This window comes from Leptinotarsa decemlineata, unplaced genomic scaffold, assembly GCF_025532065.1.
Source record: "Leptinotarsa decemlineata unplaced genomic scaffold, Ldec_3_MD MMD2_P_RNA_scaffold_11, whole genome shotgun sequence".
Taxonomy (NCBI): domain Eukaryota; kingdom Metazoa; phylum Arthropoda; class Insecta; order Coleoptera; family Chrysomelidae; genus Leptinotarsa; species Leptinotarsa decemlineata.
The window spans coordinates 932,728-946,910 of record NW_027412525.1 but is presented as its reverse complement, the minus strand read 5'-3'; the positions used below and the strand labels follow the sequence as shown (position 1 = coordinate 946,910).

At 36.4% G+C, this 14,183-nt stretch overlaps 1 protein-coding gene across 1 annotated transcript in view; it reads left to right on the top strand.

Annotated features, from left to right (window-relative positions):
* The window catches only part of LOC111514858 (uncharacterized), a 343,452-nt gene that overhangs the window by 213,914 nt on the left and 115,355 nt on the right, over window positions 1-14,183 (top strand). The window lies entirely within an intron of this gene.

The following is a 14,183-nucleotide window of genomic DNA, read 5'->3' as shown; positions in this document are numbered from 1 at the left end:
AACAAAATTCAACTGACCCAGAAACTGAAGGTAAATGACCATACACAACGTCGTGTTTGCATTTGACAACTGACCTTAATCTTCTTCGAATAATCATCTTCAGCGATGAGGCCCATTTCTGGATGAATGGCTGCGTGAACATACAAAATTGTCGAATTTGGGAAGATACCAATCCACACGAGATACAAGAGCGTCCAAGGCATCTCGAAATATCACTGTTTGTTATGAGATTTTAGACGCGCCGCCATCGGTCCATATTCCTTGGAGTACGACATTTGCCAGGCCTTCACTATCAACGACGAGCACTTTAGGTCCATTATTACCAACTTCTTTTGGACTGAATTGGTTGATCAGGATAATAACAATATGTAGTTTCAACAGAACGGCGCTACATGCCACAAAGCTCATGCCACATGAGATATTCTGCACGTGTGATATGAGGGCATGGTTATCTCACGTGGAGATGATGTGAACTGGCTACCGAGATCGTGCGATTTGACCTCGTTAGACTTTTTCCTGTGGATTTTTTTCCAGTCGCAGGTGTATGCGAATAAGCCACAAACCACCGCGACCATCAAAGCTAACATAACCCATGTCATCGGTCAAATTCAGCCTGATTTATGCACCAGTGTCATAGAAAATTGGATGTTTCGAATGTGCTCCACCCAGAGAAGCCGTGGCGGACATTTGCAAGATGCTTTACTCCACACTTATGGCATCAATAGCTCTTTCAAAAGAATAAAAAAATTTGATGATATGTCACATACACTTTTTTATTTAAATTTAAAAATAGGAAGCGCCTAATGGAAGACCCAATATGTATCCCATTGCAGAGTATGTAAAAATAATCTCAAAACCACCGAAGAAACATTATAAATATCAATTATTTTTGTTTGTTTTTTTTCGATTTAAAATATTTTCAAAGTTGAGTGAAAAAAATATCGGTGATAATATTCGACTCAAGATTGAATAGATAGATATAGATAGAATAGAATAGATTCAATAGCCCGGAAAAAAAAAAGAAGGATGAGGGAGTCTTCCAAAGAAAGGAAGGAAGTAACTCTATACATGGATGTGTAGATCATGCAAAAAAGTAACTTTCAGACACAAACTGAAAGAAAGTCCTCCTGAAACAGCTACTTTCATATAAACATTGAATTATTCGAAAGAAAAAATTCTTTCAAAACAAATACTTCTATATGAACACTGAATTATACAGAAGATACTTTTCTCTATTCAGTTTGTATTTCAAACATTCGTTGTGGAATAAAAATCAGATATCATTCACATGAGTTCTACTTTAAATGAATGGTAACAAATTGCACTTACATAGAATACTGCCATCCTCACTGGTATACACCGATGTTTCGCCTTAAGACACTTGCCTTAAGGCTCTTCAGTACCAAATTGGATAACATTATAGAAAATACACACACTTCATTCATGAATTACGATTTTTAATGTCAGGGAATAAGCTTGATCTGCTTATATCATCGATGACATCGTAATGACATTCATTCACCTATTTGGTTTAATCCCAGCCAAGAGGAATCTTATTTGAATTGAAGGGGTTATATTTTTTAGGAGTGATTAATTTTTAATTTTTGGGAAAGAAAGTTTTTGGCTTTCTACTACTCCATCTTGATACAAAAAAAAAGAAGGATGAGGGAGTCTTCCAAAGAAAGGAAGGAAGTAACTCTATACATGGATGTGTAGATCATGCAAAAAAGTAACTTTCAGACACAAACTGAAAGGAAGTCCTTCTGTAAATGTAAAAACATATAAATGTAAATAACTACATATAACCATTTTATAAAAGTCAGTCCAAATAATATAAACAACACAATAACACAAACAGTGATAAAGATGCATAAGTAATAGAAGTAAGATATAAATGTAACTAGTTATATATTATAAAAAAGCCATTAAAATATAATCAACACACAATTTCTCATGTTTTGAAAGTAAACACTTTAACCAAATGTGCTAAAGCTCAAGATCTCAGGTTAGTTGATTGGTGAATTCTTGAATGGTGTAACAAGTCCTTTAAAGTAGCATTTTTTTCAGCTGACTTTTGAGAACATTAATAATTGGGGAATTCTTAAGAGCTATTGGAAGCATATTGTATAATTTACACCCACTGTACTCTACGCTTTTTTCATACAAAGAAGTTCTATGAGCGTTTGGTACAATTAGATCTTTCGAACGAGTATTGTGGTTATGATTTGGAAGAGAGGACTGAAAATTAGATTTATTTTTGAAAACGTATGCACTAGACTCTAGTATGTAGGTGCTGGCAACTGTAAGAATTTTCAGCTGTTTAAAAGCATCTCTACATGAATCACGGTACCCTAGCTTAGCTATTATTCTAACTGCATATTTCTGGAGGAGAAATATCCTTTTAACAGAAGCACCCATACCCCAGTTGAGAATGCCATATCGAAGGTGTGAATGGAAGTTAGTATGGTACAATGTTAAGAGTATACTAGAGCTGCAATGATTTCTTCAGTTTATTACATAAGGTATCAATATGTTCATTCCATATTAATTTTTATCTAGAACAATTCCTAGCATATTTACAGTTTCTACAGGACTAATTGATGTTTCACTATTTTCAAATAGTATCGCATTCGAATCCCTTTGACCACGTCTGCTGAACAATATGGTGTTCGTTTTAGATTTGTTGAGTTTCAAATGGTTCTTTTCAGCCCACAATATGATTTCATCATGTATATCCTCAGCAGTTTTATGGAGTGCTTCCATGAATACTCGTGATAGTGTGTCATTAAGCTATTTGAATTTATAATTACTTTCATTTTATTATTAGGTGACGAACTATCGAAACATATCAAATTTTTCACCACATTGAAAATTTCTAGGCGGGTACATTCACTTTTCCTTTCTTACTTCCAAAAAGAAATGCCAGTTCAATGATTAGGTTTGACGTTGGAAAACATATTTTGAAGTAGGAAATTCTCAAGGCTCACTTGCGATTTAAAAAATGATAGAAAGACAATATGAGAAAATGGGCTTTTACGGGCGGAGTCACAGTTGAAGAGAACAAAATCCGGGCTGATAGTGCGTGGTCGAATGAAACATGAAGTACCAATCGTTTCGGTCGGTCGGTAGCCAGGCGGTTCGACGTAGATGCTTTGTTCACTCACTCGAATTGACTGCCGGGTTGATCGGTGGTCCAAGCCCTAGTCTGAACGATCGATTTTCACTTGCTATCGTCCAACCCGTGTTAGGAATCACACGTTAAAAGTAGGACCTCGTTAATCCTTAGCTCGCACAAGTTTCGACTTCTGAGGGTTGTCGTTCGTAGGGGTGCGACAGCTGGTTAACGGAAAAACATATTTTAAACAGATTTTTTTTTCTGCTGCTATGACAGTCATTAATTATCGGTGGTTAATGTGTTTACTGCGAGGATGGGAGTTATATCTCGAAGTCTGAGTTACGAAATGTTCGTTAGTAAGACGTACTAATCACGTCTGCCGCAGTAGCAGACAAAACTTCAGGTTCCATTCGACTACGGCCCACTATCCCACTATCTCTAATAGTAGGGCAACTGTAAAGTTATGCCTTTGTGATTAGCTAAAAGATAGTGAGTTATGAATCTGGTCAATTGTAATTGGTATACAAAATTATAAAGTTTTTGAATTTCTATAAACAAATTAAAAAATCACAACACGGAAGCTTCAACAATTTTGATTTGGATCTTTTGGTGGAAACCACATGGAAAATGATAACACGTAAAAAATACAGTTAGGTACAACTAGTTCAAAGATTAGGAGTCACAGTTTTATGATGATGAAATTCAAAAGCTGATACCACTACTTGAGAGTTCTTTGAATACTAATGGTGACTTCTATACATTAAAAAAAAATCATATTCTATTCATATTCCTAACTTAAATTTTCCTTACACCATTACAAAGCGGTTCTTACTTAAAAAATGACCCTCGTAACTTCTAAATATTAATAATATAAAATTCAAACATTTTGCTGCAATATTACGTCCTTAAGTAATTGATAATATTTTTTCATAGTTTATATATTATAACTTACATGAGTTTCCATTCAATACTGAAAATATGAATTGAACTGATTCAATTGATGCCACATATATTCCGACGACTTATTGACATCATTAATTCCGTCACTAATTAGCATCGCTGAGCTTAAATATTGACAAAAAACATGAATTATTTTAACTGTCGATGCATAAACTAGTTCGGTTTTTCATTAAGAATATCCCGCCCTTTATGAATCACAATAATTTCTTGCTTTAATTGACATAAACGAAGTTGTTTCATTTCATTAAATGATATTGGTATTTTTTTGGAAAGCTTCGTGATTCGTTCGTTTTGTGAAAAGATGCGTGTTAAACAATTTATTTATGGAATTGATAGATGTAGCCGGTAGGAGATCATTATGAAAAATGAGAAATGAAACTTTCTATGTTTTTATACCACTTGTATTTGTAACTATCGTTACTTTTTTTTTAAGACAAAACACAAGCACTACAGGAAAATCATTAAAGCGCTCTCAAAGCGGTGCCTGTGCTAAAGTAGCGATTCATATTGGATTTAAATCGTTGGAGATTTAATTCATTTAGAAAAACGTTCTCAGGAAGTTTATTCTGCATAAACGCAGTTCTCCAGATGAAAGAGTTCTTAAACAGTGACTGTACTGATTTGAACCTCAAAACGATGGGCAGCCACAGTCCGTTGCGTAGTGCCAAGTCAATTAAACACCTCTCGTGGAACTATCTATAAGAGAGACAAATGTCTAACTTTTCTTCGATGTTCCAGGCTATCAAGGTTGCACGTGATGTTCGCATCTCCAATCAGGCAGATGGTTTTCTGAATGGAATCCAGCAACTTCAGGGTATGTTTGGGTGCAGAGCTCCATACATGAGAACCATACTCCAAAGAAGGTCTGATCTGAGCTTTATAAAGCATCAAAAGTTGCTGAGGTTTGTACAGTTTTCTGGTTCGGAACAGTGTTCCAAGCTTTTGAGAAGCAGCCTTTGCAATTCCAGCGACATGATTGTGCCAAGACATATTGGTGTCCATTTTAACCCCCAACAAACTTATCGAAGCAGAAAGACGAATTTTCTGACCTGATATTATTATATCCGGTTCGGAGATATTTATCTTCTTGGAGAAAACCGATGCCTGGGTTTTTGTGGCATTGAATTGAACCTGGTTACTTTCACCCCAACTCGAAATCACTTCTAAATCCTCAATAAGATATGCAACCTCCTTCTGCCGGTAAAGATGTGCCTCCGTAACGTATGTCCTGGAATTCAAATAGAAAGACGAGACAAGTGTGCTGTCGTCAGCAAAGCAATATATTGGATTTTTGTTTTTTTGCAATAAGTCGTAGATATACAATAAAAAGAGGGTTGGAGACAATATGGATCCCTGAGGGACACCAGCGTTGATGGTGAAAGTATTCGAGAGATATCCATCGTCGGCCACTTGCAGAAAACGTTCTTTCAAGGAGCTGGACCCGACAAGCAATAGCATCGAAGTAGTGTATTATGTCAAACAGTATCGATGGCTTTGCTAAAGTTAAGCATAATCAAGGCTATACTTTCTAAATTATAATAATAATAATAATGAATCGGCTTTATTGATAATACAAAAAAACAACACAAAGTTACATTTCAAAATGAAAATAAGTTTCAGGAGATTCTGGTTCTCATTGGCGAAGTCTAGCTCAAAGCTACTCTCACTCAACCAACAAGCACCACTCCATAATGCACGCGAACATACAAAAATAAAAGACAACTAACAGTGGTGGTACCGCAAAATAAGAAACATAAATAAAAATAATGATTTGCGATTACCCTCTAAAGAGAGTTGATGAATAATTAAATTTAATTGATCTGTTGTTTATTAATTTATCCAATGAGCAAAAGTTGATATTACTGATTATCATAGATCTAACTTGTATATTTGAATTTGAATTTCCTGATTTGAATCTTTCAATTGCTCGGGCAATGAATTATAGAGTTTTATAGCACCAAAAAGAAATGATATCTGGAATTGTGCAGTGCGATGTTGTGGCATAGTTAATTTGTTTTTATGTCTAATGTTTCTTGAGTGAATATTTTCAGGCAGAATTAGTTTTTGTATTGAAAGGAGAGAATTGGGAAGGGTAATCAATTTATGAACAAAACAACTCAATTGATGAATCATACGGTTTTTTATATTTAGCCTGCGGGAGTTTTTGAAGGCTTCACAAATTGAATCATACTCACCAAGTCCATAAATTAGGCGGCAACAAGAATTTTGCACTTTTAGTATTCTTTTTTTATCTGAATCATATAAGTATGGCCCATATATGAAGTCACAGTAGTTGAAATGGCTTAGCAGCAAACTATCACAGTTATAATCAAACTGATCGGCCAGCCATGTTTCAGAGACCATTACAATGTCAAACACGTGATCAGTAACGTGAAGAAGTGCAGTGATCGAACTATGCCCTGTTCTAAAACCTGACTAAATTTAGGGCTAAAGGTGATTATCATTGGCTGAATTGTTCTGCTATAATATTTTCTAATAGCTTAGATAAACCCGATAATATACTAATAGGTCTCAAGTCAGAGAGATTTTGGGGGTCGTTAGTTTTCTGAATTGCGGTTATACGCGCATGTTTCCAGGAATTAGTAAATTCCGATGACAATACACAGATTATCCAAACCCGGGAAAATATTTTTATTTTTTTTTCAGAGTTTTCAGAACAATTGGTTCATCAACAAGTTGAAAACGAAATTCTCATTCTCATTCACATATTATTCTCATATTGAATTATTTGCATCAATATGTGGTATATTATTTAAAAAATGATCATTAATGATGTTAGGGGTTTGTGTAATATCAACTTGTTTTGATATATTCTGGCCCAGCGAGTTTTTCTGCTTCTCAGACCTCTAGAGAATGCTGGCTGGACTTATTTTGAGGTTTCAGTTTGAGGTACGAGGCCTATGAGGAAAAATTGTATGACTACTATATTGAAAAATAAAATTGAATTTTATATAAGAAAAAATATGTTCTATATTGGCCTACGAACTTTTCAGCCCAACTGTTGAAATTTTGAAAAACTACTTTCAAAGCACGATGAACGTTGTGCACAGTTGGTGCCTGAGAGAACAGATACCTGTCAACCCCAGCAAAACTGTGATAATCCCCTTCACCCCTTTCCCTCAATGGTGAGGTCATTCCATTTGGAACGGAGGTGAAATATCTTGGCATTGTCCTTGATAAAAGACTCACCTAGAACGCTCACTTGGAAAAAGTGATACACAAAGCCAGACTGTCCCTATGAACATGTCGAAGGAATTGTGGTAGAACTTGGGGTTCAGGTCCTAAACAAATCCATTGGATTTATGTAATGATTGTCAGACCAATGAACACTTATGATGCAATTGACTGATTGCCGAAGGCCCAATCTGTTGGTTAACACTAGAAGTCACAGCATTCTGGAAATGACCTCTGACTTTATGCCTACGAACTGTTTTATGGAGTTGTAGAAAGTAGAGTGCACTGAATCCTCCGGAAGAAGGAAATATTAGGAGCAGATAGTTGGAAGAATCCAACCTCATACACAAGTCAAAAAAAATATTTTCGGACAGTCAAGCGGCGCGGCGTTGGAAGCTCTTGGCCCCTACCGACCAACGTCTAAATTGGTAGAAAATTGCCAAAAACGACTCTCCTCGATAGGAAGACTTAACAGATTGTTTCTGGTCTGGATTCCTGTCCAAAATGACCTGGAAGGCAATGAGGCTGCTGACTCCCTTGCAAAGGAAGGTGCTGCAAGCAGGTTCATAGTACCAGAACCTATCATTGGCATCGCTTTAGACTTTGCCAAACAAAGATTGAAGACCTGGAGGGCAAGAAGATTTATGGACTTCTGGTAGAATCTTCCAGGATTGGCTCACTCCAAGGCGTTTATTCACCCTTCGAAGCTTGATACCAAACAGTTGTTGGACTACGGTAGGCATGAACTATGACGTCTAGCATGCTTTCTTACAGGTCACTGTCATTTGAATCATCATATGCACTGACTCAGACTGTCGGAAGATAGTGTGTGTCGCCTCTGTTTGGAAAATGATGAAAAGGCAGAGCACATACTTTGTGCCTGCCCCACTTGGGACTGAATCAGATTTTTAGAGTTCGGCTGAGTCATACTCTTACCATCTGACCTGAAAGACTACTCACTATACAAACTAATCGGCTTCGTTAAGAAGCTGGGTTTATTTGGTCGAGTGTGAATAGGTGTGAGCCACAATAAACCTTTTCGGTTGGGGTTGCGGTGGAGGCTGGAATAGACCCACTAACTTTGGACCTAAGCTAACCATGAATTTATTTGCAAATGGTGAAAAGTTCATAACATGTATGCACAAAAAACAGTTAGTGAAGTATAACAATTAATATATATGTTTAACACGTTATTTTTTTTAAATAGACAGTATATGAATATTTCAGTTGATATAAGAAAATAGATATATGAATATTTCAGTCGATATAAAAGTATTTAATATTCAAAATTGCGATCGCAGTAACAGAAATATTCGAAAAATTGAAGTTTGACCAAGGCCAAATTTATCCGCAACTCAAAAACAGTACCATAGAACACGATGACAGAATTTGACCATTGAGTTTTTATGAAACGGAGAAAAAATAGAATTGTATTTCTAAATAAAAAACATATCCTTTTCACCATTTACGAAAAAAACAACGCCCTGTGTATCTGGAATAATTATCAAAACATGGGTTTCTGGTTATTACATATAACTTTCACACATCGAAATGTTTCTTCGACTGCTTCGAAAATCGTGTATATTTTCAATTGAACATAGAAGTGGCATCGGTTGAAAAACATAGTTTTTTGTCATTTTCCTGTCCATCAGTGGATAGAAACAGTACAGATACATATTCTATATTTGGAAAATATATATGAATGAAACGTATACCTTATTATGTAATGAAATAATTAGAAACAGTAATAAACGTACCGCAATAAAATTTTATGATTTATACGTATCGGCACACATGTGAATAAAATGAATTAATGTTTAATTTTAATTACATATCTTTATTAAAGACATTGCCTAAGAGAAAATGAACGTTCAGGAACTTATAGCCACAAATGTCGCAAGATAATATAATGATACATTTTTTTGATAGAGTATTTCTCAAGCATATGTTCGATTAATTGAAATACGAGTATGCTAATTGTTATTTTGATAAAAACGGATGTTTCAAAAGGCTGATAATGCACCAACCGAGCATTCACCTCAAATTAACATATCAGAGAGAGATAGAGCATATGAATTACTTGTGAAATGCACACATTCGAATGTTGTACCTGCATTATATGCATTTTTGTATTCCCGCTCCGATTGTGTACCGTGGATATCTCTTTAATAATATATAATTTTTTGATTCATCACGTCCTTGACAAAAAACTTTTTAAACTGGCCATTAATCAAGTATGCCCTCACATTAAAAATGACACTTACAACTACGAAACACTAACATATACAGGAAAATCATCGGATAAAAATAAAAGACTACTAACAAAAAATAACATTAACCAAAGTTCTACAAAGTAGCATGTGACCATGCCCAAAATTTTTTATAGAAAGGACTTCAAGAAATTTGAGAACGAGAATCTCCGAACATAACATATGGGCTGAGAAGTTCCGGGCCTAAGAAGGAAAACACGTATTTTTTGTTCAAGCCATAGTCGCTGGGAGCCAAATCTGGCGAATACGGTGTATGTGGAAGCAATTCGAAGTTCAATTCATGTAATTTTGACATTATTTTGATTGACTTGTGACACGGTTCGTTCTCCCGATGGAACAATTTTTTTCTTCGCCATATGCGGTCTTCAAACGCTTCAATAACGCTATATAATATTCACTGTTGATAGTATTTCCCTTTTCAAAATAGTTGATGAATATTACACCACGCACATCCCAAAATACCGAGGCCATAACCTTTCCAGACGATTGTTGTGCTTTCGGGCACTTTGGATGAGGTTCACCAGTTGCTCTCCACTATTCTGGAGTGAAGTGATGGATCCATGTTTCATCCTTTGTCACATATCGAAAGAAAAACTCCGGTGTGTCATGTTTGAACATGGCTAAACACTGCTCAGAATTGTCAAGACTTTCTTGATTTTGGTCAAGAGTCAACTCGCGTACGTTGAACAGAGCTTTCTCATATTTCATCAGTTCGGACTCCCATTGTCTAATATAATATGAATTGATTTGAAATTCCTGAAAGAATCTGTGAAAAAATTTAAGAGGTTAACCGACAAATAACAATTTTATCAAACAGAAACCTGAAATTACAAAGAAATAACATACATACAAGCAACAACCAATTGAAATAAAAAACCTTAATATCAATACAAGCTGGAAATTGAAAAATTAAAAAAATATTGTTAACAAAAAAAAAAGAAAAAGAAATAGAAAAATTAAAAGATTCCAAACCAAGTTACGGCACGACGTTTCGATTATTAGTATCCACAATCGTCTTCGGGTGATAACTGGACTTGTTCCTCCGAAATCTGACTATTTATAGGTCACTCTAGTGCTTTCACCTATCCCCTCTTCCCTCTCTCCGCTTCATTAGTTTTAGATGCTCCATTAGATGACCGTTTGGCGGGAGTTGGTCTTTCTTCGCTTGATTAGAGGTTTCCATATGTTACGTATCTCTACGCTAGCTTGGCAAAATGCGTTGTTGGACAACATATACGCGGCTTCTTTGAATTTTCTCCTGAACCAATGTTCCTCTTTGTGGATGATCTCAGCAAGAGCCCACTTGTTATGTTATGTTGATGAGTCCTAACATGCTCTGCTATTCCGGATTTGCTGATTTTCCCTCGCTGTATGTGTTTCTTGTGCTCAGCAATGTGAATTTTCAATGTTTCACCGATGTATGATTCTCCTCACTCGCAGGGTATCCGGTAAATGCAATTCTTGAAATCGCAGTCCGCGTTTGGTGGCCTGGTTTTCGTGAGGATGCTACGGATAGTGTTCCCAGATCTGAAGCAGGTCCTGATGTTATACTTGGACCCAATCCGTCTTATCCTTTCCGATAATCCTCTGATGTAGGGAAGTACAAGTACTAGTTGTGTCGGCTTCTCTTCCTTGTGGAGCTCTTGCTGTCTTCTAGCTAAATCCTGTTCTACCATCACTCTGGAGTAACCATTCCGTTGAAGGTCATTTTTGATGATGCCTAGTTCCTTTTCGAGACCTTCCTTTGTACTACAGAGTCCGAAAGCACGGTCTAGTAGAGTCTTGATGATTTCTCTCTTAGTCTATTGATGGTGGTTGGATTTCTGGTTCAGATAATGTCCTGTGTGTGTGGGTTTTTGATATACAGATGTACATAGTCAAAGGCCCATGCAATATAAAGCCCACAAGTTCTTTTTATATCTTCACAATGTAAGCTAACTTCACTTTCAGATCATTCAAAACGATTTTGTGGATTTATTTTATGTTTTCTGGTGTTACTGCCTCATTTGGACGTCCACTGCGTTCTGGATCATCGGTGTCTCTAAAACCACAATTGAAGTCAGCAAACCAATGTTTAATTGTTGTTTCTGCGAAGTCTTCATTACAAATTTCAATCCTTTGCTCCACTTGAACTATATTTTTTCCCATCAAGAAGCAGTGTAAAATTAAAACACGAATTTGTTTTTGATCCATTGTTATGAAAATAATAAAAGTAGTATCATTCTTAGCACAATAACTCACAAACTTATGAGTGGATTATCATAAAATTTCATCAGCTTTTTCATGAAGGTATGTACAGCAGTGAATGCTATAAGACCAGCGCCATCTATGTATTAGACCCCAGACTATTTTGAGCTGAAGAAAATTATTTCTACCTACTAGAATCTCTGGATTTCAATAACCGCAAATATTCAATTTTTTGAAAAGACCAACAGGAAATTATTCATTCACCACTATTGAAGTTGTTTTCAAAAAATTTCGTTGGTGTCCAGGTGTCCAAGAAGTTGGTAATCATCAACTCGCCGTTGACAGTGATGGCCGGCCCAACGTAGTTCCCAAAGAAATATGGACCGATGACACCGCCAGCCTAAAATTCATACCAAACAGTGACTTTTTCGGGATACATTGGACACTCTTGGATCTCATGTGAATTGTTACCTTCCCTAATTCGACAATGTTGTTTGTTCACGTACCCATTCATCCAAAAATGGACCCTCATCGCTCAATAAAAATTAGGGTCAGTAGCCAACTGCTCCAGAGTTCATTCAGCAAACACAGTCGTTGTCTATGGTCGTTCACCTTCAGTTCCTGGGTCAGTTGAATTTTGTACAGGTGCAGACCCAAGTCACGATGCAAAATTCGCTAAGTTGTGGTCTGCGAAAAGCCGAGTTCTTCGGATTATCTTGCACACTATCACAGACAGCAGCGATGTTTTCAGTAGGTCTTGCATTTCGTCGACATACGGGTGTTGATCGTAAGTACACCGAACCAGTGGACTCAAATGTATCCACTACATTGCAAATATTCCTCTCAGTAGGATCATCATGATGACCGTAGAATGGGCGAGGGGCGCGGTACATTGCTCAAACGAAACACTTCAAAAATATTATTCATTGAATTCAGATTTGATCAATATTACCGACTTACATTTCACTGTAGGAACTTTGTTTTAGTACTTGATTAACTTTTCAATTTTCATCATGATTTAAACACTTCGCTTATTTAAATCATCTTTATGATGGTTCATGAAATTGTTTGTCTCAGCAGTGCAGTAGGCATTGTTGAAGTTAGCAACCGGTGTCAAATTTCTTGAAACTAGGCCTTCCGGTGATGAAAAAATTGGATGAAAATGTAGGATGATGCACAGGTGATCCACAAATTACACCACTTCAACATGGTTTTATGAAAGGTCGTTCGACAATCACCAACCTTTTCAATGTTACCCAAAATATCTCTGAAACCATTGATAGGAGATCCCAAACTGATTTTTTATGAATACGGACTCCTCTAAGGCGTTTGACAGACTTTATCACAGATTACTGTTATCGAAATTGTACAGGTACGGCTTTTCTCTGACCCTGATTCAACTTTTTATATCATACTTCACTGACAGGCGTCAGTATGTTATATTCAATGGCTTCAATTCCGTGGAATAGGCAGCTACCTCGGGTGTTCCACGAGGAAGCAACCTAGGTCCACTTTTCTTTAACGCCTTCATAAACGACATAGTTGAGGTAATTGAAATCAACTGTTTGATATACGCGGATGACCGGAATTTATATTATGAGATCAATGCCATCGAGGACTGTCTTCAACTCTCCCTTAATCTGAAACGTGTTGAGCAATGGCGTTTTCGCAATAATCTTCCTTTAAACGCAAGTAAATGTGATGTAATGACGTACATACTAAAAAATCGTCCATGTTCATATCAATATTCAATAAACGATATTCCACATTATCGGCCTCGCACATTTACCGATCAACACAAAACTTTCCTTCGTACCACACATTGAAACCATTCTATCTGCTGCAAACAGGATGTATGGATTTATTGCACGAATCTCCAGAGATTTCGCGGATCCATACCTTATACTATGCTTTCTCAGATCAAAATTAGAATATGCATCCATAACCTGGAATTCATCTCATCAGTTGTAAATAGAGAAAGTTGAATCAGTACAACGTCGTTTCCTAAAACTTCTCTTCTATAGATCAGACAATGATGCATTGTTAGCTAGACATGCTATGAATAGCTTGAGTTGCCGTCGTGATTGTCACTACACAATTTTTCTTTTTAAACTGATTAATAATTTAATTATTGAACCACATATTCTACAAAAACTGAATTTAAATGTATCTAGACCAATCTCTAGAGTGGTTAATCCTCTTTATCTGCCAAAACCACGTACAAATATTCTGAAACGTTCACCTCTGCATAACATGTATGTCAAATGCAATTCTGCAAGTTGTCAGCTCGACATTTTTTACTGTTCCATCTCTGAGATTAGGTCTTTTTACTTCAGCCAATTCTTTATGTTGTAACAGTTCATTTATGAGATACTGGGACAACCTGTATGTACATTTCGATAGTTCAACTGAAATGGCGTGCAGGTGGACAGAGGACGATTGAAGCGACAGTGCGA